This window comes from Lissotriton helveticus, chromosome 7, assembly GCF_964261635.1.
Source record: "Lissotriton helveticus chromosome 7, aLisHel1.1, whole genome shotgun sequence".
Classification (NCBI taxonomy): domain Eukaryota; kingdom Metazoa; phylum Chordata; class Amphibia; order Caudata; family Salamandridae; genus Lissotriton; species Lissotriton helveticus.
The window spans coordinates 1,070,731,509-1,070,758,709 of NC_136068.1; the positions used below are offsets into that span (position 1 = coordinate 1,070,731,509).

The 27,201-nt window shown below is 42.9% G+C and overlaps 1 long non-coding RNA gene across 2 annotated transcripts in view; it reads left to right on the forward strand.

The window, feature by feature from the left end:
- Positions 1–4,481: 4,481 nt before the first annotated feature.
- The window catches only part of LOC144767229 (uncharacterized), a 353,258-nt gene continuing 330,538 nt past the window's right edge, over positions 4,482–27,201 (forward strand). For both annotated transcript variants that reach the window (XR_013598106.1, XR_013598108.1), the window contains exons 1-2: positions 4,482–4,598; positions 22,682–22,827. This is a non-coding gene — a long non-coding RNA (uncharacterized LOC144767229). The remainder of the gene's footprint in view (positions 4,599–22,681; positions 22,828–27,201) is intronic.

Consider the following 27,201-nt stretch of genomic DNA (forward strand, 5'->3'; position numbering starts at 1 on the left):
TTTTTTATATACTTTGCCAAAAAAATAACAAATTGGCTATCCTTACCTCTGCATGCCTGTGCACATGCACACGCACACACAAACGGCCATCTTGGAATAGAGGATACCAAACAAAGAAAGCAATCATTGACAAAGTGAATGTGGCAAATTGGTTTGTGCCATATTATAAAGGTGCAACCTATTGGCTTTGACAATGCTTATTCCTTTTTGCGGTGTTCATAGTTCTTTATTTTCTCTTAGTTTGGTAAAGTTTGCTTATGATCTGGCGGGTCAGTGCAGGGGAAATTATGAATTGAAGTGGAGGAGCCACTGAAAGCTGAATGCCTGGCTCTGGCTACGTGTGTCCTCTTGGAATTGTGGGTCTGGTGGACTGTATTTTGAAACCTGACCACACGTCCTTACATTAGGATGGGATATGCCAAAAATGATCCGACATTCATGATACCTTCTGCATCCTTTTTCAATGATCAAGACCACTAACCTGACCACTGCTACTCCTGCAGTAGAGGAGGTGCTGCCCAGGACTCAGAGGGATGCTATGTTAATGATTTTTTCCCCAATCTCTTTCACAACACTCTTCAGAGTCTTGATAGCCATTTGAAGTGCCACTCCACCCTTATGGGGTAATGAAAAATGCAAGAAGCCTGGGGTGTTTGAGAGCCGAGCTACAAGATGGCTGCAGTTTACTGAAGCTCTTCTGGTGAGGCTAACAATCCAGCATAATTGTAATGACCCCCCAGCCGTCGAAGCTTTGAATCAATAAGCGATGGCCCCTGAATTACGGAAACAGTTACATAGCTGTACTCTTCTACAACTGGCTGATGCAACACTGAGTGCGAACGTGAGGGCAATAACCTGAAGCGAGGGAAACATGCTGGGAGCAGGCGTGCACCTCTCGCCTCTCACTTGCCTGGGACCGACTTGGTTACTAAGCACCCAAGGGAGTGCTGGCCTGTAGGGGCCAAGAGAAAGAGTACTGACAGCCTGATGCTCCATTCTGCTGTGGCCTAGTGGAGGAGAAGTGCGGATACAATTTGTACACGTGCACCCTGTTGTGTGGTGGCAGCCCCGCTGGACTGAGCGCTAAACGAGCAAGTCAAGTGCTCACAGAAGTGGGAATCCCCAGCTGCAGGCCATGCAGTTGAGCTACAGAGACCTGCTGTGCCCAAGGAGGGCCTTGTGAATTGGTGAGCAGGTCTGACCAGCTTTGAGGAGGTGGGCTTGGCGACTGTGCCAGGCTGCTGCCTGAGACCAGAATACGGGCTGTGGCCATTGGCTACCCTGACTTGGATGATATGTGCAGCTGCTGTTGTGAGTCTCTGGCAAACATAGGAACTTGCACTCTCTGTGGACTCCATTGATGTCGTAGGGTGTGAGGGTCTGCAGTGAGAGGGGGCCAGCAGTGATAACAACTGTGCTCCCTCACCTTGAGCACCCGTCTGCCCCCACAACGCCCCAGTGTGGCCGTTCCCCGAGGTGCCGGCCACCAATAAGAGGCTCCTGTTGCAGAGGTGCTAGCGCCAATTGATGCTGGGGTCTACTGCACCACCAGACCTATAAGACACCACCTGAGCTTATGTAATACCAGCAGTGCTGGTGGACTTGCTGCAGAGCGGCCCTGCCTGGGTCTGCTCGTACCCCCCTGATTGGCCGGGGGTGAGGCAGACCCAGTAACTTGCCAGAGGTGACAGTACTACTCTTCAAGTGGGTTTAGCACATTAACCTACGGGCCCTTCCTCGTCCTCCTCTCTTGATATGAGGAAGCACGACCATAGGCATGCGAGGCTGACCTGCGAGAGGAAGAGACCTCTGCAGTCAGGCAGTACAGATACCAGCCTAGAACACTCTCCAATTAGAGACCTTGGCAAAAGCAGTTCTGACTCTGACATAATATATCTCCTCATGGAAATGCAAAACAGTCTGCATATCATTGATTCTAAGATTGATACCTTAACTACCCGCCTTGACCGACTGGGCTACAAACTTGATGAGCATGATGAGCGGCTGGACCAACTCTAGCTCAGAGTATCAGATTCTGAGGATAGTCCCGTGCCGTGGTCCGAACAGCTCTTGAGAATGGAGAGGTTCCATGAAGTCATCAAGGCCAGGAATGAGGATCTGGAGGCCCACTCCATGAGAAATAATATCCAAAACCTGGGCATACAAGAGCCCATCTCCATGGACAAGATGGAAGTCTATGAGGAATGGTTGGATAAATCTCTCTTTCAGGATATTTGACCAATATGCTCTCTGTTGAACGTGTGCACTGATCCCTGGCATGCTCAATAATAGCCCACCTGCAGATTTCAGTATTATATTGCAACTTGCAAGAGAGAGGGGAGAGGTACAACTTCAAGGAAACTACATTTCCTAATACCCGGACTTCCCAGTGACAGTTAAAGCTGTTCGCAGGGAATTTCTCCCAACCAAATGACAATTGATGTAGGCTGGATTGTAATACACCATGCTTTCCCCGCCTAAACTGTGAGTCACCGTCAAGGGCTAGGTCCATTTCTCCACCGACCCAAAATTAGCTATTAAATGTTTCTGAAACAGGTGGAGAAGACCACTGAGGATGGGTATGTAACCGCTGAGGACTCCAGCAGCCCGTTGAGTAACAATGACTGAAAGAACATAATTATTTCCCTAAATCCATCTGTTTTCAGTATAGGGTTATGCCAACACAACAAGGAAGATAATAGTTCAAATAAGTACTGTATTGGGTTGTGTTCACCGGGGGTCCTTCTCCATTTTCTGATGAGCTAAAGCACGTTGAGCCTTCTATAATTGAGGGTCAGGTGGACTGTTCTTTGAAGCCTAGCCACAAGTCCTTACTTTAGGATGAGGTGTCCGCTTAGCTCTCTAGGCTACCCAGGGTTCGCTCCCCCCTGCTCCTTGCTGGCCCATGGCCCTGTTGGGCCTGCGCCTGTTAGTTGGGGCTTTGCGGGTGGCAGCTTTCTTCAATGGGTTGGGGATGTTTAGTGGGCGGTTCATGGGATTGTCCGTGTGTTGTGTTTTATTCCTCCTTGACAAAAAGTCACAAGTCAAGCTGATTATTCTCGCTGTGCCATTGACATTCATGGAACTGTAGAATCAATACACTTTTGCCTGGCTATGGGGAGCTGGGAGATAGCTGCACCGAGGCAACATTGCAGATGGTGGAGGTGACTCTGAAGATTTGGAATATTAGAGAGCTAAATAACCCATCTAAAGTCCAAGAGATGTTTGCCTATTTCAGGAGGCACAAAGTTGATAGTGGCCTATTGCAGGAGTTACATCTCAAAGAAGGCACCAACAGGATTGATTGGGGAGGTGCATAAGTCCACATTCTCTGCCTGTGTAAGAAGGGTTGCTACATTGGTCAGAAAAGGGGTACAGTGGTGCACCCTTGAGTCCATACAAGTTATGGACAATTGATATGTCATCCTACATGGTGTCCTTATGGGCAAAAAGATGACAGTAGTATGTGTTTATGAGCCAAACATTGACTCCTCTGAACGTGTTTTGGCCATTTGTCAAACAATACTTAGCACTTGACAGTACTTTGGGGTGGGTACTTTAATGTGATATTGAACCCTGATGTTGATAAGTCTCATTCTGTGTGCAGACCTCACCCCCATGTGGCTTCCCAGCTGCAGTCAATTATGATAGATAACGATTTTAGGGATATGTGGCATGATAAGTACCCCTTGGGGGTGGATGGCTCGTGAATCACCACATTGTGTAATGCATGGTCACAAATCTATTACTGGTTGGCAACCAGGGACACCTGCGCTGGAACTAAGCATTGAGCATTTTCCCAGATCATTCTGGCCAGTGCCAGTACCAGTGAACCCCGGGATCCTTTTTTAACTGGCGGGGGTAAGTACCTTTGGTACACATCTCATAAAATCACCGATTTGGCTTGTCCATTTTTCAATCAATCTAGCCTGTTAGTTTTCTGATCCCGGTGTACATTGATTTACAGCAATACTCCGAATAGGATCCAATTAGGACCTACTCATTCTTTACCTTTCATTTGTGGAGCGCCATGCCGCATATTTTGGATCCCAGTATGACCAGGGTGTATAGTAAGATACACTTAGGTGAGTTTACCCTATATTTCATGAATATATGTCTTTGTCCCGCAGTCTTTTTCCCCGCAGGGATTCACAACCGCGTTGTGATTCCGCATAACATTACTCCGCAAGTCGGAACAACGACTTGCGGAGGGGGGGGGCGCTGGATGTTGGAATAGTATAATTTAATATTCCAACTCCAGTCTGTGCGGACACTAGAGAAGGTGTTGGATTTTAAATCCAACACACCCCCCCTCCTCCGCAAGTTGGTAATGGTATGCGGAATCACGACGCGGTCGTTGTAACATCCCCGTTGTGATTCCATGCGGGAAAAAAGTTTTGTCATAAACGTTGTTTACCATATTTCATGCCTTGTATTATTTATTTATTTTTGTTTGATTAATGGATGTGCCTTTCATTATTTCCAGCACGTCCATGGATTGGATCCTTGTGGACCATTGCTACTGATTTACAGGCCCCCTGGAGCATTTTAGGCCTGAGTGTGAACGCCTCCACCAGTCCCTGACCGGTGGTTTCTAGGTGAGTTACTTCACCTTTACATAAGTACCCTGCATACACACTACAATGACCTGGGAACTGATTAGATGTCCCCCACCTCAATTGTTTTACAGGTTGCTCTTTTCTCTGTCCTGATGAAGACCCCGTTTAAGGAATAATTGGCCTGCCTTTCATTTGGGGTCGTAACTTCGACATATATATTCACCTGTACCGGAGATACTATCCTTGTCTTAACTTTTTCTTATAATATAGGGTGCAATGTAAGACGTTGGATGTTAGTATTGCACGGGAGTTCCGCCCAGGCCTCTCTTTTTGTGTATGAATTCGTATATATTGGTTGTACATATTGTATATTGGCACTTAAACTGAATAAGAGGGCTGTCTCTGGGGGCATGGCTTGATGCCCAAAGAAGATGGCGGTGTATTTGTAGCTCTCCATGGGATGGCGGCAGAGTTTCTTCTAGGGGCACCCTCTTCCTTTGTCGCTCACTGCTTTCTTCACCGCGGGAGATGTAAGGGGTTGGAGCATCGCTTTGTTGTTTTTTCGGACCGAAAGGAGGTTGCAACATGTTTATTCCTTCTGTGACACGCTTTTCTCCTTTAAAGTGCCCGCCATATTCAATAAAGTTTGCGATGGACCGCTCTTGATGATTTAGGTACAGTAGTTACGTGCTTGCAGCAGGTGCTTCTTATCTCATTTCCCTGCATTTTTTAATTAAGTTTACCTTTTTAACACTTTGCCACACTCATTTTCTGGATGGCCTCTCATAGTTTTTGGCCCTGATACTTACTGCTGACATCCTTTTCAGTTTTCTGGCATACTTTTGCTCCTTTCCCTCGCGTTCCAAGGATACCTTGCTGTTATGTGTGATTAAGAACCTGGATTTTTGCTTAACATATATAATTTTATGGGCAGATCAAAAAACTTAAGATACCTCCCTATTGTTCCTCTGGATCTTCTTGCAAATTGACCAATTCTTTTCCTCATAATTCAGCAAACTCCTATTCTTCTCACGACTCATGAATTACATCCTTTTACAGCTGTTACCATAGGCACTGTTATTCCCCCAAATACGGTAGGGAAAAATTCCACTAAAAGTCTGAAAAAGGATCCCTGCCCTCCACTAAACCTCCTCCTTTGGTAATGATAACATTTCTCTTGGAGGAAATTAGGGCCTTACACCCTTACATGGGAGAGACTAATGTGAAACCTCAAAGTCTTGATTTCAAATGGTCAAGAATGGATGAGAGAATTGTGACAGCTGAACAACATATTTCCACCTTTTATACTACACCTCTTATGGTCAGTTATCATCAGTCTCAGGTCTCCTTGCTCCAAAAACATGTTGAATATCTAGAGAACTGAAACAGGAGGAATAATTTATGAATTTATGAATTTATGGTTTGCTGGAGAGTTCTGAAGCTCCAAGCCCATCCTATTCTTCAAAACATTTCTTCCTAAACTGCTGAAATGACCAGAATCGCCTCTTCTTAATATTCAGAGTGCTCACAGAATAATTCACTTGCCTACTACTGCTTCTACTTCCAGAAGGCCTAGAAGAATGCACTATACTTTCTTTAATATACTGACTTACTTATGGTTCTTTCGGAAGTCAAAATGATGAAGAAAATCTCTTGGCCTGGTAACAACATTTACTGGATAATGCAACAAATATTGCTAACAGATGCAAGGAATTACTCTCCGTGAAACTGGCTCTCTGTTCCCTGGGTGCTCTTTTGGCCTTTTACACCCATGCTTGTTTGACGTCACCTACAAGAAAACAACTTCCGCTTATGAAGATCCCTCTTATTTGAAAACCTTTCATCAGGATTGAAACGTTGAGACAATCAATATTTCCAGATCTGCTAAGACTTGACATCTTTTATTTAACTGTTAAGTTTTTTGTTTAATGACGTCCTTTCTTCAAAGTAATATTTGCTTCTGTTTGCATGTGTTGTTGTATACGTTGTTCTTAGAACTGATCACATATACATTTTATAACTTGCCTCATCAAAATAAAGTTATTTTTCCATGTCTGAATTTGATTTGTGATGTTCCGAGCACATCCTTCTCCTCAAGTCTCCCTTTTTTCCATCTCCATGGAGCCCAAATGTGCTATCTTCCATGTGATCTCAATAACTTCCAGCCTCTTTGGAAGTATTTTTAGGAATGTTCTCTCCCCTAATGTATTATGTTTATGGCTCCTGAGTTTATGGTATGTGTTTTTTTTTACATTTCCGTTGGTATTTCTCCATATTTACTTTTTGGCCATCTTTTTGGAATGCATCCATATGTTTTTAGTGTTTTGAACAGATGAGGTATATTTCTGCATTTATTTAATGGATAAATGTGCACTCATACTTTGATGCCTGTCAAGTTTTAGCACATTACACAGCCAAAAATATTAAAATAATAAACCCTCATTAAAAATATAGTATGACAGCACATATACATATTGAGATATGGAGTTATTTAAGCGCATCTCATTGAGCTTTGTAACTCCCCATGCTGCCAATATGTACATCAATTGGCCATACTGCCAATATGTACAGCTATTGGCCTGAAAGTCATTAATCTCAGCATGGTGAGTCACTCAAAAGAAACCAACTTATCATTATTTTTCCGCTTTTAAAAATAAATACAGACAGTATAGACAAAGTTTTCCGTCTGTATTTATCTGAAAAATAGGTAAAAACTGAAAAAGGAGCCCTATTTAATTATTATATTTCTATTTTTTGTATTTTTGTTATCCTTTGCTTATTCACTTGCCCCTCTCCCCTCTCCTCTTTCCTTGTTTCTTTTCTTACCTCCGAGCCTTCTTTTTTAGTCCTTTTACTTCCTTTTTTCATTATTTGATACTTCATGCTTAGTCATTGTTATTTGTTCTCCTTACAATCTCTGATCTATTCTCTATGTCCTTAAAATTTATCTCATGGAGCATCAAGGGATTAGATTGGGCAATTAAAAGACAACGTGTTTTAACGCATTTATCTAAACTTAATGCAGATATTGCTCTCATTCAGTAATCTCATCTTACAGAATCAGAACCTTTATAATTGTAGAGAGGGTGGGTTGTAGATGTTTTCTTCTCTCCAGGTATTGTTAAAAAGAATGGTGTTGCTACCTTGTACTATAAATCTCTCAATGTTCGTATACTATCACAGGTGGCGGATACTGAAGTGAGATAGTTAATCACCTGTTTTATCCAGTATTAGGGTATCTTTCATAGATTCACATGCCTGAATCATTCCCCGTCGTCGAGGCGGGAGTCCCACGGTAAATAAAATATATAATAGCAGTGCCTAAAATTTCTTGTAGTAGGCTGGAAAAGCCTAAAGGCCTAACTAGGCCTCAAAACTTAGCAGCCTATCTACATCATTATGTAAAAAGACCTGAAATAGTAGCCTCAGCCAATCAGCTGTCCTCACCCACTAGAACCTTCCCAGCTCAGGCAGTTCTCCTCAGATTTTCACCGCACTTCGTGTGTAAGGGAGTCTCCCTGAGTGCCTACTCAGTTTTTTGGATTTTCAAGCTTTAAAATGTCTGAAAGGAAAGCTCTTTTCAAACCTTGTGGAACCTGCTTAAAGAAGAGAGTACATGTGGATGACAAGCACTCGGATTGTATTTATTGCCTGCACCCTTCACATGTGGTGAAGGACTGTCGAATTTGCCGTACCTTCCCTCAGAAAACCATCAGGGATAGGGAGGCAAGGGTTCTTTTGTGGCTGAAGTCTTCATCCACGGATGAGGAGGACAAAGCATCTACTTCTAGCAAGAGAGCTAGATCCACGGACAATGCTTCTCCTGAGAGAAATAAAATGTTTAAAACCTCTCAGAAAGCTTCAGAACCCTCTAAGAGTGCATCGGCTTCTTCACATGTGAGTACAACCCAGGCTAAGACTATCTCTCTGGTGTCTGTACCTACTACTACTTGGACTTCTACCTCCTCTTCTACTTCTGTGGTTACCACTTCAGCTATCACGTCACCTTTGATGTCTGTACCACCTTTGCTGTCAAAATCCTTCTCAACGAAGGCTCCGTCGACTAAATCGTCTGCTCCGTCGACGACCGCAAGGCCGTCGTCGACGAAGACATTGTCACCGAAGGACTCGTCGTCGAAGCCACCATCGACGGCCTCGTCGTCAACGAAGACGTCATCGACGGCCTCGTCGACGAAGATTTCGTCGACGAAGACACCAACGTCAGACCCGACGACGAGGGGCTCGTCGACGAAGATACCACCGATGGTCCCGTCGACGAAGGCATCGTCGACGAAGACACCATCGACTACCCCGACGACGAGGGGCTCGTCGACGAAGATTCCATCGAAGACCCCGACGACGAGGGGCTCGTCGACGAAGATACCATCGACGGTCCCGTCGACGAAGGCATTGTCGACGAAGACACCGTCGACGACCCCGACGACGAGGGACTCGTCGACGAAGATACCATCGACGGTCTCGACGACGAGGGACCCGCCGACGACGGCCTCGTCGACGACGGCATTGTCGACGGTCCCGACGACGAAGGACTCGTCGACGAAAATACCATTGACGGCCTCGTCGACGGCAAGATCTTTAGCATTGACAGCACCGTCGACGGAGAATCCGTTTACTGGGACTTCTGCTCATCGGCTGCACGGTTCCCCGCCAGCAAAGATACAATTCACTCATTTTCAAATGAAAACGTATAAAAGGCAGGATTATTCACATATTTCTCCACTTTTGCCATCGCACATTTTGGAGACATACATGCAAGGGGAGTCAGATGAAGGGGAAGAGGATGATGATCCCTTTGGAATTGCCTGTCACCCTTCTCAGTTGCATATTAAATGACGTCCTTTCTTCAAAGTAATATTTGCTTCTGTTTGCATGTGTTGTTGTATACGTTGTTCTTAGAACTGATCACATATACATTTTATAACTTGCCTCATCAAAATAAAGTTATTTTTCCATGTCTGAATTTGATTTGTGATGTTCCGAGCACATCCTTCTCCTCAAGTCTCCCTTTTTTCCATCTCCATGGAGCCCAAATGTGCTATCTTCCATGTGATCTCAATAACTTCCAGCCTCTTTGGAAGTATTTTTAGGAATGTTCTCTCCCCTAATGTATTATGTTTATGGCTCCTGAGTTTATGGTATGTGTTTTTTTTTACATTTCCGTTGGTATTTCTCCATATTTACTTTTTGGCCATCTTTTTGGAATGCATCCATATGTTTTTAGTGTTTTGAACAGATGAGGTATATTTCTGCATTTATTTAATGGATAAATGTGCACTCATACTTTGATGCCTGTCAAGTTTTAGCACATTACACAGCCAAAAATATTAAAATAATAAACCCTCATTAAAAATATAGTATGACAGCACATATACATATTGAGATATGGAGTTATTTAAGCGCATCTCATTGAGCTTTGTAACTCCCCATGCTGCCAATATGTACATCAATTGGCCATACTGCCAATATGTACAGCTATTGGCCTGAAAGTCATTAATCTCAGCATGGTGAGTCACTCAAAAGAAACCAACTTATCATTATTTTTCCGCTTTTAAAAATAAATACAGACAGTATAGACAAAGTTTTCCGTCTGTATTTATCTGAAAAATAGGTAAAAACTGAAAAAGGAGCCCTATTTAATTATTATATTTCTATTTTTTGTATTTTTGTTATCCTTTGCTTATTCACTTGCCCCTCTCCCCTCTCCTCTTTCCTTGTTTCTTTTCTTACCTCCGAGCCTTCTTTTTTAGTCCTTTTACTTCCTTTTTTCATTATTTGATACTTCATGCTTAGTCATTGTTATTTGTTCTCCTTACAATCTCTGATCTATTCTCTATGTCCTTAAAATTTATCTCATGGAGCGTCAAGGGATTAGATTGGGCAATTAAAAGACAACGTGTTTTAACGCATTTATCTAAACTTAATGCAGATATTGCTCTCATTCAGTAATCTCATCTTACAGAATCAGAACCTTTATAATTGTAGAGAGGGTGGGTTGTAAATGTTTTCTTCTCTCCAGGTATTGTTAAAAAGAATGGTGTTGCTACCTAGTACTATAAATCTCTCAATGTTCGTATACTATCACAGGTGGCGGATACTGAAGTGAGATAGTTAATCACCTGTTTTATCCAGTATTAGGGTATCTTTCATAGATTCACATGCCTGAATCATTCCCCGTCGTCGAGGCGGGAGTCCCACGGTAAATAAAATATATAATAGCAGTGCCTAAAATTTCTTGTAGTAGGCTGGAAAAGCCTAAAGGCCTAACTAGGCCTCAAAACTTAGCAGCCTATCTACATCATTATGTAAAAAGACCTGAAATAGTAGCCTCAGCCAATCAGCTGTCCTCACCCACTAGAACCTTCCCAGCTCAGGCAGTTCTCCTCAGATTTTCACCGCACTTCGTGTGTAAGGGAGTCTCCCTGAGTGCCTACTCAGTTTTTTGGATTTTCAAGCTTTAAAATGTCTGAAAGGAAAGCTCTTTTCAAACCTTGTGGAACCTGCTTAAAGAAGAGAGTCCATGTGGATGACAAGCACTCGGATTGTATTTATTGCCTGCACCCTTCACATGTGGTGAAGGACTGTCGAATTTGCCGTACCTTCCCTCAGAAAACCATCAGGGATAGGGAGGCAAGGGTTCTTTTGTGGCTGAAGTCTTCATCCACGGATGAGGAGGACAAAGCCTCTACTTCTAGCAAGAGAGCTAGATCCACGGACAATGCTTCTCCTGAGAGAAAGAAAATGTTTAAAACCTCTCAGAAAGCTTCAGAACCCTCTAAGAGTGCATCGGCTTCTTCACATGTGAGTACAACCCAGGCTAAGACTATCTCTCTGGTGTCTGTACCTACTACTACTTGGACTTCTACCTCCTCTTCTACTTCTGTGGTTACCACTTCAGCTATCACGTCACCTTTGATGTCTGTACCACCTTTGCTGTCAAAATCCTTCTCAACGAAGGCTCCGTCGACTAAATCGTCTGCTCCGTCGACGACCGCAAGGCCGTCGTCGACGAAGACATTGTCACCGAAGGACTCGTCGTCGAAGCCACCATCGACGGCCTCGTCGTCAACGAAGACGTCATCGACGGCCTCGTCGGCGAAGATTTCGTCGACGAAGACACCAACGTCAGACCCGACGACGAGGGGCTCGTCGACGAAGATACCACCGATGGTCCCGTCGACGAAGGCATCGTCGACGAAGACACCATCGACTACCCCGACGACGAGGGGCTCGTCGACGAAGATTCCATCGAAGACCCCGACGACGAGGGGCTCGTCGACGAAGATACCATCGACGGTCCCGTCGACGAAGGCATTGTCGACGAAGACACCGTCGACGACCCCGACGACGAGGGACTCGTCGACGAAGATACCATCGACGGTCTCGACGACGAGGGACCCGCCGACGACGGCCTCGTCGACGACGGCATTGTCGACGGTCCCGACGACGAAGGACTCGTCGACGAAAATACCATTGACGGCCTCGTCGACGGCAAGATCTTTAGCATTGACAGCACCGTCGACGGAGAATCCGTTTACTGGGACTTCTGCTCATCGGCTGCACGGTTCCCCGCCAGCAAAGATACAATTCACTCATTTTCAAATGAAAACGTATAAAAGGCAGGATTATTCACATATTTCTCCACTTTTGCCATCGCACATTTTGGAGACATACATGCAAGGGGAGTCAGATGAAGGGGAAGAGGATGATGATCCCTTTGGAATTGCCTGTCACCCTTCTCAGTTGCATATTAAACTGCAAGAGGATGATGAAGAGGAGGTTCAGGAGCAATATACGCATGACGTTTATTCCACACCATATCAGTCACCTCATACTAGACTTCCTCCGTCTGAGGACACAACACATTTACCAACTTCCTTAATACAGGATTTGCAAGCTATGTTGGCAGATTATCGCCAGAGATTTCCACCCAATGAAGGTGTGCCCGCTGGGTCACCTGCTCCAGTTCCTGTGCCACGACCTCCGTCGCCAAGAGCTCCATTGTCACCACAACCACATACTTCTCCAATTCCTCAGGTTGTAGACAGTTCTTCCACTGATGGTGACGAAAGTAGAGAAGAGGGAGAGTTACCGGATAACACTCCAGTGGACCCTTGGGAGGATTATGTCATCCCTACACCTTCTCCACCTCCTCCCCGTCCTTCAGACTCTCCACCTGAAGATATTGGGGGTTTTCACAATATTATGCAGAGAGCTGCTAATAGATTTGAATTAGTTGTCACAGTTGAGCAGTCGGACTGCTTTTTACATGACTTTAAAGAAGGATATCGGAGAGTGGTCAGAGCCATACCTATTATCGATTATATATGGAAGGAAGGCCTTAATATAATGAAAACACCAGCTTCCATTCCGGCAGTTTTGCCGAGGATAGACAAAAAGTATCGAGCACCATCCGATACTCCTGCTTGTTTAATCGGTCATCCTCGACCGGATTCGGTCATTTCTCAGGCTGCGCAGCAGAAGTCCAAAAATCCTTCTGCTCCCATTTCAACGCCACCTGACAAGGAGGGAAGGAGGCTGGATGCAATTGGAAAAAAGTTTTCTGCAAACGCAGCAGCATCCATTAAAGCGGCTAATTCTTTAGCTATCCTGGCTCGTTATGATAGACAAATGTGGTCTGAGATCACGGAATATCTTGAGCTGATCCCGGAGGATCAACAGATGGAGGTGCGCAGAATTGTGCAGGAAGGCGAAAGGGCGGCCTCAGAAATTATTGATTGCGCCCTAGACATTTCTAATACCAACTTTAGACAATTGGCTGGGGCAATTGTGCTTAGACGTCAAGGTTGGCTCAAGGCTACCACTTTTAGACCTGAGGTCCAAACCAAGATCTTGGACATGTCATTCGATGGTGAGTCATTGTTTGGGAAGCACATTGATGACGCTTTATTGGCTATTAAAACTGATACCGATACAGCGAAATCTCTTGGGACCCTGCAATACAAGAGGGGTTCCTTTAGAGGTGCAAGAAGTCGTGGATACTCCTCCAGAGGCAATTATTCAAACCAACAAAATCGACAGTATCAATCTACCTACAACAAGCCCTACTACCAATCTTCTAACAGGTAGCCTGCTTCTGGTTCTTTCTCTCGGCAAGGAGGGAAACGGCGCTCAGGCAATCAAGGGCGAGATTCTAACAAGCGCCAATGAGCTTTGCCGGATGTCGGCCACCCCTCTTTCCCTTCCCGTGGGCGCCAAGATTTCCGCCTTTTACCATCAATGGCGGAAGATAACTTCAGATCAGTGGGTCCTGGATTTGGTCAGCAAGGGACACACTTTGGAGTTTTGCAGAAGCCTCCAACAACGCCGCCCAGGGGTCCCCCTCCCCCTCGCCTGCGCTTACTCTTCAAAGAAGCCTTAAAGATGCTACGCAAGAATGCGATAGAACGAGTCCATCCTTCTCAGAAAGGGATGGGCTTTTATTCTCGCTTCTTCCTTGTGGAGAAAAATTCGGAAGAGGGCGTCCAATATTGGATCTGCGCAAACTCAACAAATATCTAAAGAAACAGAGTTTCCGCATGGTGACATTGAAGGACATTCTGAATTGTCTCAACGAAGGAGACTTTCTGGCTTCTCTGGATATGCAAGACGCATATTTTCACATCCCTATTCACCCGAACCACCGCAAATTCCTAAGGTTTCAAGTGGCCGGCGTCCATTTCCAATTCAAAGTCCTCCCGTTCGGCCTCAACGGCCCCCAGAATCTTCACAAAATGCCTGGCTCCAGTGGCTGCAATGTTGAGGTCCCTGGGACTCCAGGTGTTCCCATACCTCGACGACTGGCTGTTAAAGGGTCCAACCAGAAACTCGACAATGGAGGCGGTCAGCAGGACACTTTCACTATTCTCGAATCTAGGGCTGACCCTCAATTCACAGAAATCTCAGCTCCAACCTCGTCAACGATTGACTTTTCTGGGAGCAGTCTTGGACACATGCCAGTGCAAGGCATACCTGACACAGGAGCGACAAAACAAGCTCGTCAAACTAGCAAAACAGATATCCGCAAAAAAGTCGCTTTCAGTTCGGATATATGCTTCCCTTCTGGGGATGTGTTCATCTGCGATCAACCTCATTCCTATGGCAAGACTCAGAATGAGGCCGTTGCAAGAGGAGTTACTTCGTCAGTGGAAGCAGGTCGAGGGATCATTCGACGACCGCATCAAAGTCACTGTCAAAATGAAACAGGCTCTTCTCTGGTGGTCAAAGGCGCACAACTTGTCGCCGGGCCTCACCTTCCTCCAAGAGATTCCGGAGTTCACCCTGACTACGGATGCGTCCATGGAAGGTTGGGGAGGTCACCTTCAGGACCTTCAGATCCAGGGAAGATGGTCTCATCAGTACCAACAGATGCACATCAACATCTTGGAACTCAGAGCCATTTTTCTTTCCCTACAAGCTTTTCTACCAAGGATCGTGAATTCGTCCGTGCTGGTGCGTACGGACAATACCACCAGCATGTTCTACATAAACAAACAGGGAGGAACGAAATCTCTTACCCTGTCACTGCAAGCTCAGGAGATGTGGGAATGGGCCTTAAGTCACGGCATATCCCTCAAAGCAGAGCATGTACAAGGGGTTCGCAACTCTCTAGCAGACAGTCTCAGCAGAACATTTGTGGGCTGTCACGAATGGGAACTCGAACAACATCAAGTAGAGACAATTTTTCGGCTTTGGGGGAGACCAACGCTGGATTTGTTTGCCACACAGCAAAACAGCAAGTGCCTGTTTTATGCCAGCAGGTTCCCAGGAAGGGGGTCAAGAGGAAACGCCCTCCTCATGAGATGGACCGGAATGTTTGCGTACGCTTATCCTCCGATTCCGCTCATTCCGAAGGTCCTGCAAAAGATGAAGAGGGAACACTGCACTCTCATCCTCATTGCTCCACGTTGGCCAAGACAATATTGGTTTCAGGAGCTTCTCCTGCTGTCTCAACAGCCTCCGTTTCGGCTCAAACCGACAGTGTCGATGCTGACAAGAGAGGGAGGTCAAATCCATCATCCAGATCCTCAATCGCTGCACTTGCACGCTTGGCTCCTGACTTCCTAGAGTTCAAAGACCTAAACATCTCCTCGGACTGCAGGGAGATATTGTCGCAAGCACGTGCGCAAAGTACCATCAAAACATATCGTTTCAAGTGGAAGAGGTTCTGTTCATGGTGTGGAGATAATGAGGTTCATCCACTTCAGGCTCCTCCTGAAGCCATCCTTCCATACCTGCTTTCTTTGGCTAAATCAGGTCTAGCCTTTTCTTCTATTAAAGTACATCTGGCAGCAATATCCAGATTCAGGAATAATTCCAACAAACCATCCTTATGTTCATCCTCCTTGATCAAACAATTCCTTAAAGGACTATTCCGAGCTTTCCCTCCAGTTCGTCCTCCTCCTCCGGAATGGGATCTTAATGTAGTTCTTTCCCAACGTCTCAAAAGGCCTTTTGAACCGATCCATAAAGCAGAACTGAAGTTTCTGACTTGGAAAGTTGCAATCTTGTTGGCTCTTACTTCTGCTCGCAGAGTTAGTGAAATACAGGCGTTCACTATTACTCACCCTTTTCTGCAATTCTCTAAGGACTTTGTTACACTTAGGACCAATCCTAAATTCATTCCTAAAGTGCCAACTCAGTTCCACATTAATCAACCGGTCAAACTCAGAACCTTTTTCCTGGATCCAAAAACTCCTGCAGAGAGGGTTTTACATTCTCTGGATGTGAAAAGGTGTCTGAAATTCTATCTGCAGAAAACGAAAGACATCCGTAAATCTACACAACTGTTTGTTGCCTATGGTAGACCCACCTTCGGTCAAGCTGTCACAAAAGCAACTATTGCCAGGTGGTTGTCTTCTACAATTACCTTCTGTCATGACAAGGCCAATAGACCTTTATCAAGGAAGGTCAAAGCTCATTCCACAAGAACAGTGTCGACATCTACGGCCCTTTTCGCTGGAGTGACGCTGGAGAACATTTGCCGAGCTGCTACTTGGAAAAGTGTGCACACTTTTACCGAACATTACTGTCTGCAGTCGGCAGTTCAAGATGACACAGCTGTTGGTGATGCAGTGCTGCAGCATCTTCTTCACTAAGGTTGGAAAGCTTATATATTTTTTCTTATACTGCTTTAAACTTTACATATTTATAATGCTGTCCTATCTGTTATATTTGAAGGTTTTGATGCATATGTTATATTAACAAGTTTTGTACTCTATTACCTTCCTGGTTGTGTGGGGATTGATTTATGTTTTCTTTGTCTCCCACCTTCCTCTATCGACAGGCATGATGTTACTGCTTGCTATTCTGATTCAGGCATGTGAATCTATGAAAGATACCCTAATACTGGATAAGAAAACGAGTTACTTACCTGTAACTACGGTTATCCAGTATTGGTATCTTTCATAGATTCCCATGCACCCACCCTCCTCCCCGGTAGGGCAGTTCTGTCTATGGATACTAATTCTCACTTGTGCTGGGAAAATCTGAGGAGAACTGCCTGAGCTGGGAAGGTTCTAGAGGGTGAGGACAGCTGATTGGCTGAGGCTACTATTTCAGGTCTTTTTACATAATGATGTAGATAGGCTGCTAAGTTTTGAGGCCTAGTTAGGCCTTTAGGCTTTTCCAGCCTACTAGAAGAAATTTTAGGCACTGCTATTATATATTTTATTTACCGTGGGACTCCCGCCTCGACGACGGGGAATGATTACGGCATGTGAATCTATGAAAGATACCAATACTGGATAACCGTAGTTACAGGTAAGTAACTCGTTTTCTTTTGGTCCATAATATTACAGTCTCTATTTTTACTGAATATGGTCATTCTAGTATGGACTGCCAATTCTGGTCAGATATTACTCAAAAGCTTTTACAATGTCCATATGATCATTTTATTTTTGCAGCTGATTGTAATCAAATTGTCGACCATTTATTGACAGGATTTCTACTTCTACTTATGTCCCTAATAAATCACAAAAATCGTTTGTTCATGCCCTTAAATCTTTACTTTATGTGAATATACTTATTACTCCCCAGCTCACGACACGCAATTGAGAATTGATTATAGCTTTATTTTGCCCTCTTTATCTCAAACTATATATTTCACAGGGATAGGTTCAATTAAAATGTTTTGATCATGCTCCTGTTTCTGTTCAATTAGATATCTCACCCAATATTGTCAAGCCTAACAGATGGAGATTTAATAATTCACTATTATTAGACACATCCTACATTTCCGCTTTCTCCTTTCTCCCATGAGTTATTCAAATTAAACCATGCAGACAACATTGCTTTTTGCTTTATCTGGATGCCTTCGAAGCATCAGCTTCAGAATTAATTATCAGATTTGTTTCCAGAAAGAAGAAACTCTTCATCAATAAAGCCAAAGTAATTTGGTTTTTGTAAATCAACCATTTTGAACACTCATATGTATTACACTTCCAAATGTAAACATGTGAATTGCAAAGTTTAGTTTAATACATTTTCCACTGATAATGCCTCATCATTCCTTCTCAAATCCAATTCAAAATACTATGGAGGCCAAAACGAGTCAGGCAAGCTAATAGAAAACTTTCTTAAAATCAAGAAGAACAAGAACAAAATTGACTCAATCGTGGTTAGCCACACAAATCTGTTGCACAAAGATCCTGACATGTGGATTTGTTCAATTTTTATAAAACATTGCATACACCAGAGCACATTCCTACTGACCCTGACATTATTAATTATTTCTCAGCTATACAAAAATCTTTTGATACTCACTTACATCTCATGGATTTAGAAGAGGACATTACTTTATCACAACTTCAGGCTGCATTGTCCTCTCTTGGATTTGACAATGCTCTTGGTCATTTAATGCAGAATTTTTCACACTTTCCCAAATTGCTTCTCCCTCAGTTTCTCTTCTTATTACTTCTTTTCTTCGCAAGGCTAAATCATCTGGTTCCTTCTTAGACACACTCATATGCATCATTCCTAAGGATGGCAAAGATCTACATTTATGTCAAAAACCACAGGGCAATTTTTCTTGTCAGCAATGGTTATAAAATATTTTCAAAAACTCTAGCTCTTCATTTAGAATCCTTTTTTCTAGACTTCTTGGAAAAAACACAATCTGGGTTCATTAACGGGCGATATATATTGGATAGTAAGCGTCTACTGTTCAATGTTTTATCTAAATCTACATGTACAATTGAACACTTAGCAGCAATCACTGTAGATGCTGAAAAAGTCTTTGATTCTGTAAATTGGTCCTTTATTTTCCCCACTCTAATATGGTTTGGAAGTGGGCTGAAAATCATTACTCTCATCTCCCTTTTATTTACCTCTCCTCAAGTGCCTATTTTTGCTAATGGACTTACTTCCTCTTATTTTAAAAGGCTATAGCAGGGAGACCGCGATCCTAAACGTCACAGACGACATCCACAAGTCCCTCGATACCGACCAATGTTGCCTCCTCATTCTCCTAGACCTATCAGCAGCCTTTGACACAGTTGATCACCAACTTCTCATCAAGGCTTTACAAGAAAGGGTAGGAGCTGATGAGGTGGTCCTTCAATGGTTTTACTCCTTCTTACACAGCCGCTCACAAAGGATAAAAAGAAAAAAACTTTACCTCCGAACTACACCCCGTCAACAGGTGCGTCCCCCAAGGCTCAGTGCTTTTACCCCAACCCTACTCAAAAATTCCAACATACCTTTCCACTTCTATGCAGATGACACCCAGATCTATCTGGAAACCTCCTCCATTGATGACATTAACAGACTGAATATAACTCTTAAAGAAATCCAACATTGGCTGGCCCTTAACCACGTAAAACTCAACCAAGACAAAACTGAGATACTCCTCATCTCCAACAAAGATGAGAACCCTCATATTGCAGAATGGCTAAAAGCTTTGGACGCTCTTAACCACAATCACACTCTTTCCCACTCCGTTAAATCATTAGGAATCGCCCTAGACTCAAAACTTGACATGGCCAAACACATCAAGAACTCTGCAAAAAGTGCCTTCCTCAACCTGAAGCTACTTAACAAAATAAAACCATTCATCCCAACCTCAAACAAGCCACCAAATCACTGGTGCTATCCAGACTTGACTATGGGAATGCCACCCTCACTAGTACAACAATATCTCACCTTGCTCCCCTCAAAACTAATCTCAATGCAGCAGCTAGAATGGTCACTAGAATCAGGAAATACGACTACCAGCACTCAGAGAACTAAAATGGCTCCCAATCGAACTGCGTGCCAATTTCAGAACTGCCTGCCTCCCCCCCAAAGCCCTGCTCACAGGAAAACCTGAGTATTTGGCTGCTAAACTGAAGAGGGCTGGTCAATCAAGGAACCTCAGGAGCTCTAGCACTCTACTTCTCATCCCTATGAAAACTCGCAAACAAAAAACTGCAGCACGGTCCTTAGCCGGAAACGCGCCCAAAATCTGCAACGCCATCCCAGTCGACATCAGGACTATCTCGTGCTTCACAAAATTTAAAAAAATCTAAAAATTATTTTCCTCAACCGCTCCCTTCCGAATGGATAGCTGCCATCTAAACGCAACTACCTGCTTGTCGTCTCTCCCAGTCATCGTAGCCCTAACACTCTCCTCCTCCCTGCTATTCTGACTACTATCTGCTCCTTCCCCCCCTAGTGGTTCCACCCAAGACATCGTGCTCTCTACGAGGTTATCCCAGGACTCAAGGACTACCTCAATGCTGCTCAGCACACTTGGCCTCCCGAACCTATGTCGAATACTGCTTTATTTGATCTGCCCCAAGAAAACATGCACCCTATGAGGTTATCACAGGACTCACAAACTACCTCAATGCTTCTCAGCACACTTGGATGTTCTGTACCTATATGTAGAATACTGCTTTGTTGTATGAATCTTGCTCAAAAACTGTTGTGAAGCGCTCGGATACCCTCGTGTCAGGCTAGCGCTATATAAAACTCCTTAATAAATAAAATAAATAATAAATAAATACATTTTACTTTGTGCAGAGGGGTCTGTCAAGGTTGCCCCCTTTTACCTTTTCTCTGGAAAATTTCATCTCCAGGATCAGACATAATCCAGACTGATAGGGATTTTTACCGAATAACCAACAGATTAAAAAGGCAGTTTGCGCAGACAACAGTCTCCTATTTGTTTTATAACCTCACATTTCAATTTCAGCTTTTTTCATGAGGTATCTTCTTATTCTCTCATCTCTGTTAAATCACAAGTGTAAAATGTTACCCCTTAACAAATGTACTTTTAAACACGATTTCTTGATCACCAAGGTCTCATGGAACACAACCAAAATTAAATATTCAGGTTTATGGTTTTCCCAATCACTTCAATCTTGTATTTCCTAAAGCCTATATGATTGTACACATAAATTAACTACTTTAGTTAATTGTTGGCATTCTTTAAGTCTCTGCTGGTGGGGCTGAAGGATACCATTAAAATTATATTGGTACTCATTGTTTTATATACAATCTCCAACATTCCATTATCTAATCCCTTAAAAAATTGGATTGGGAAAAAACCATGCGCATCTCTATTAAAACTAAAATGTCCTAAATCGGTTGGTGGCATTAGTCTTTATCTTGACACAATCTACTTACTGGATTTCAGAGTCCTCTAATTACTCTTTTTTGTTGGTAGAGCTAGAGAAATATTTTCTCTCTCCTTTTACCTTTCACGAATATCTGACATTCTCCAGGAAAACTCAGACTTTCTCCTCACCTATTTTTAAACATATTTGTACATTGTTGGAACCTTTGTTGTCTTATAAACCCACCTACAGTACCTCTTCATCAGTTCTTCTATTTGGCACAACACTTCATTATTATATAATAATGAGAAACTGTTTTATTGGAAAGCTTGGAGGAAAATAGGTTTAACTTTAATTAATCAACTTTTTACAAATGACTATTTTCTGACTTTTACACAGGCTCAAAACCTTTTTAATCTTCCATCTTCTTTCAAAAAAATCCTGCCCTTTACAGCCTTCTACACCTGCTTCTACATTAGGTACTCTTCTACTTACAACTCCTACAGCTTCTGCTATTTACTGTCTTTTGCAGCATCCTCCATCATAAAGCATAAAGCAGTCCATAAATTAGCCTGGGAGTGTGACTTGGGAGTTTTCACTTGTTGAGCTTACACCTCGACACTGCCGGTTCTTGTTTCTCTTCTTTGCTGCAAACCCCAAACTCCCCCTTGAACAAACCAAAGCGCCAAGGATGGTTAACTCTTGAACACTCTGATTTATCCAGAAGGGAAAAAGGGAAGGGGAAGTGGAATGAGAAACAAAAACAAACACAGGAGCTCTTCAGATCCAATGATGTCTCTCAGATAAGTGTGCCGGGCCTTTAAACATTTATTGCTGTACAAGGGATACCAAACATCAGTACCAAGATTTCTCAATGAACTTTTCAATTATTTGTTATTCTCTTGTGAAACATACCTTTGGTTTTTTCAGCCCTGGCTTACACTTCTACAACAATCACTAAACTCTTCCTTCTTTGAAAAGCCTTGAGTAAGAACAAGCATTCATTAAAATAAATACAATTCCTTGAATGTTCTACTTATCTCTATTTTTAGTGTATTAGTATAAACTTTGAACTTGAGTTAACAACTTGGCATACCTGGATTGTTGCGGTTTTTAACTGGATTTGGGAGTCCAATCTGTAATGATAGTAGAGGGAAAAAACAAGAAACAACCAAAATCTGCACCCTAATAATGTCTATTTACTTATTAGCTTTTGGCTTTAACAATGCTTGTTAATAATTCACAGCATCGATTTTCTCATGAGTAACTCCGCACCATGAAAGTAAACACCATGTGATTTACCACACTATATAGTGATCGCACATCAAAGTAACAATCAAACAACAATTGTTTCTAAAAATGAGCCAATGTTTGTTGAATGGACCAATGCTTGTTGAATGGGCCAATGCTTGTTTGTCCTAATGTTCATAGGTAATGTTCATAGGCAGTCCCGATGCTGAATTAACCAAAGTTAAATATTCCCTATTAAGTTCACAGTCTATCGCCAAGTTCTTTCTTTCTTCCTTGTAATACAACTTGTCCTTTAATCTGTTCTTGGTTTTGCAGGGACACGAGGGGTTAAATGACCTGTCTGCCGGACCGGAGGTGACGTGACTGAAGGGAAGCAAAGCTGAGGAAATGCGGTCCTATACCAGGAAAGGAAGTCTCCAAGCAAGTCAAGAACGGAAGAATAACTGAAGAGGCCGTCAGAGGTAAGTTCAGGAAAAGGGAGCAGAGAAGAGGCAATACGGAGGGGTCAGAAGGGAAACAAGGGGGCTTGTGATGAAGGGAGGAATGCACAGAAGGCTAGCAGGAACGAGAGCACTTACGGCAAGAAGCGATCTCTTTCAGGATGGTGTCAGGACTCAGGAATGCCAGAAGTGACGGGGGTCTAGGCCTGGAATCTTGATGGACGGCAAAAGCTTCAGCAGCAGTGTTCGTGATGACGCTCTGTTGAAGGGAAGCGCCGTTTCCAGCGCTGCATCATATTTATACCTACTGGCAATTTGCATAGCACATGCTGCACGCGTTAGAGCGCTGACAGTTAACACGTGCCTAAGAACATCTCTTCTCTGCCGAACCTCTGCTTACAACACATCCTAAATATGCAAACAAGCATTGGCAAATGCAGAATTTCAGGAAATAAGAAATGAAAGTTCTTTAATGATAATTTCTAGCAATAATCAAACCAAAGTCATACATTGTATATGTATAATTCCTACAGTGGAATATCCTGAAACCCTAACATTATTTAACCCTTAACATCACTTGGAGACAAATTTGGACAAAATTGTGCAAAACAATGTTTTATATCTATAATAGACATCTTTTTTCTCTTTCCACTCTTCAACTAGATGTACCCGAATCTTTCAGCTGCTGCTCTTGTCGTTCACAATCAACTCGTATAAAACATCTATTATTCACATGCCCCCTAGCACATACTTTCTGGATATAAATTTGTAATAAAATAATTTCTGTTTTCAATGCATCAGTACCCTTTTGCATTATTCACATTTTTTAGTTAGTTTATCCAATGACTGGGAAGATATTTCACCACATATAAAAAAATTATAGATCTCCTTTTGGATGCTGCATTACAACAATTAACAAAGAACTAGAAGGTATTTTGCCAGTCATTTTTTTAAGCCTGCCGGTATGCAGTTTGTTGAATCACAGACTTGATACAGCATAAATTCATCCTCTCGCTCTTGTTTTTAACCATCCAATTTTACGGTCTCCTGTCAAAAATGTGTTGGAGAAACATGCCAAATCTTCTTTTCAACATCAACCTAACACAGAAGAGGTTCTTAAGCCTTTTCGACCTCACTTTTTCTTATATAGATGATTATTTGATATTTTAAAGGGTTTAAATGCTTAAGAATTGTCTTTTATCTTCATCAGATTATTTTTATTTTTAATCAGGTATATTTTTCTTGCTAAATTTTTCCTATTTTCTGTCCCCTCTCCTGTCTCCCTTGCCTCAGTTGTAACTCCTATACCAATTTGAATGTATTACCATGCTGCATTTGTTTAACTCTAAAAAACGTATATTAAACTTAAAACAAGAGGGCTGTAGGAGAGATTCGAGGGAGAGGGCAAAGAGCATAGGTGATAAAAGACACCACTGAAGCATACCTCTCTGTATCACTATGCTTCCTGAAAGTTAGCTATTCACCCTAATTTGCTCTATCAGACATAAATGGTCTGTATCCAACTTGAAAACAGCAGCGACAGACTGGGAAACATGTATTACCTTTGTCATATCCAGGTTGGCACAACCAGTGTTGCAGTCCCTGGGGTGACTCTTTAACTTACAGGCCCTGGGTACCCTGGGTTAGTTTATGCCAAATGGGTTTAAGCCAATTCGACAGACACATTTCAAGGTCAGGGCACTGGCACTGAGGTCTGGTTAGCAGGCCTCAGTGCAGTCTTAGAATCGAAAAACCAGCATCATCAGTCCAAAAACTTAAGGTTGACCATACAAAAAGAGGCCTTTCCTTAAAAGAGGATAATACGATTGAAGCTTGTTTTTTTTAAGTAGATAGGGTTAGAAATATAGACCGCTCTATAGACCAAGCACAGAGCCCTGAAGTGACTCTTTTTTTAAAGTCAACCAATGTAGGTCTCAAAGATTAGATCTGATTGGGCCCTAAACATGTAGATTTTAAAATGAGTTTGGCTGATGAGGTTTGAATTAAATGAATGTAGCAAATAATATATTCTGGCAGGCTGAATACATTTGGGATGTCATCAGTAAGTGAACAACTGTTTTTCGGGCAAAGAGGGGAGGAAATGGAACAATCTTTCCAAGCAGTCCAAGTTGGTTGAAAAATATCCTAGAAATGTGTTTTATCTGGAGGACAAAAGGGAGGTTGTGTTCTATGATGATCTCAAGTTTTTTTGCCACTGGAACCAGGGCTGACGGGACGCTGGTTCTGATTTTCACCATATGGCAGACCAGAGTGAGGGTTGGTGACAGTAAGACATCTGTCTTGTCTCCATACAACTTGAGACAATTGTGTTGTATCCTGGAGGTCACCGTACACTCATGCAGGATTGAATGTTTGGCCGGACAAGTTCAGGATTACTGAAAATCGAAACGATAATTTGGGTATCCTTGGAAAAAATGCTGTGTCCAACCCAAATGATTCAATTAGGCAGTCATGGAAGAAAGATAAACATGAAAAATGGTAAGCTCAGAGCCGACCTTTGGGAAGTGTTGCAAATTAAAGACAAAATATCACAACTGAAATTCTTAATCTGCAGTCTGATACTGTCCTGGTTGCAGGTGTGCTGAGATCCACCAGATAAGTTATGAGGTCTATATGTAAAGAAAAAGCCAATTCAATTGAGGGCCTGATTGCGGATACTGTTCCTATGGGCAATATTGATTGATGATGAGTGGGACACAGTATCAATTGTGAAGGGGGATTTATTTGTGACCACCAATAGGTGTCAAATAAAGCTATCATTTCAAGTACTGTTTGCGATTGATTTATTTTACTATCATATTCTAGTCCGCTAAACATCCAACAAGTCATCTTTGCAGTTTTTTTCTGCAGTGAGCAAAACAGTCAGGTTAGAAACTGAACTACACTTAAATACTGTTGTTGTGACTTGCAAGTCAGAACATTTAGATCCAAGTGAAAGAAGCAATGGTTTTACCAATGTTTGTTGAAACTTTTGTTTCCTACAATTTGGCTGTTAGACACTGGGCAGCTTGAACTTTTTGTGTGCTCCAATTCCTACAAAGTCAATGTTTGATTCAGCATCTGTCTTCCTGAGGGCTTGATTTAGCTGAACATGGTTAATAAATTAAAAGTTATTCCAAACCGGGCTCCAAAATATTTTTTCCTCTGGGCCCCAAAAATTCCTAAGAAGGCACCGATTAGTTGACCGTACCAGGCCTTTTTTGGGAGAGCAGGGTCTTATGCTTTTCCCATCCCGCAATCCCAATTAAGATGAATATCTAACTGCCTTAGTTTGAGGGAAGTCCTCAAAATACAATGGATTGGTGTTCTCTCCACTTGTAACTAATAACATCATACAGCCATTGAAGCAGAGGAGAGAAAGCTGGGTTGTGGATGGTTATTACATTGTGATGTAGTGTTATTTAAAGAAGTGAGCGTTCAAATCTTTCATAAATTGGAGCAGCGTTGGGACGGTCCTTATGGATATGAGGATGTTGTTCCTGATCTTTGGTGCATAGATGGAAAAGGCTTGTTGTCTTTTTTTCTTTTTTTGCACTTCCCAGTCTGCAGTCTGATGGTGTCCTGCTTGTGCATGTGCAGAGATCCATGAGATATTGTGAGCTTATCTGCAAGTGCTGGTCGTGATAGGTTTGTAAATGATACCGCTGGTTTTGTAGATGGTGTGGGCCAGCAATGGGAGACAATGCAGTTCTAGCAGGATGGCGGTGATGTGATCTTTACGTCAGGCCCTGGATGGGACGTGCTGCAGGGTGCAAGATTTCCCTAAGGGATGCCAGTGTGGAGTCTGGGAGACCCTGGAATAGGGCATTACCCCTATCCAGATGTGATTGTATGAGCAGTTCTGAAGTCGATTTCTGGAAGAAATGGTTTCTCTTTCTTTAGCAAAGAGAGTTAGCACCAGATCATTTTTGCTTTTTTGGCAGTGTGTTCCTTGAGGATGAGGTTGGTGTTCATGGCGTATCCAAGTGACTTGGCATTTGGTGAAAGTTGGGTTTCAATGCCGTCAAAGTTCATTTTACTGAGCCAGGTTTGTACTGTATCTTGTTTATTGTTCTCGACAAATAACAGGAATCCTGTCTTGGTCGAGTAGGCACTGGACATTGATGCAGCGCTCACCCAGAAATATCACCAACCCAGGGTCCAGGTCACTCCGGTGGGGCCATAACACCGAAGTACAACACACCTAGTCTTACACACACACTTTACCCCAGACCCTTGCAACTATATATATAAAATGGGTTGAGTGAATTCTCTCCTATGACAGGATACCTTTTAAGCACAGATTTTAACACTAACATTTGGTTTCCTCAATAATTGTACTAAACTAATCTATGCATCAATGTACCCTGCCAATTAGGTTGATGGACCAATTAG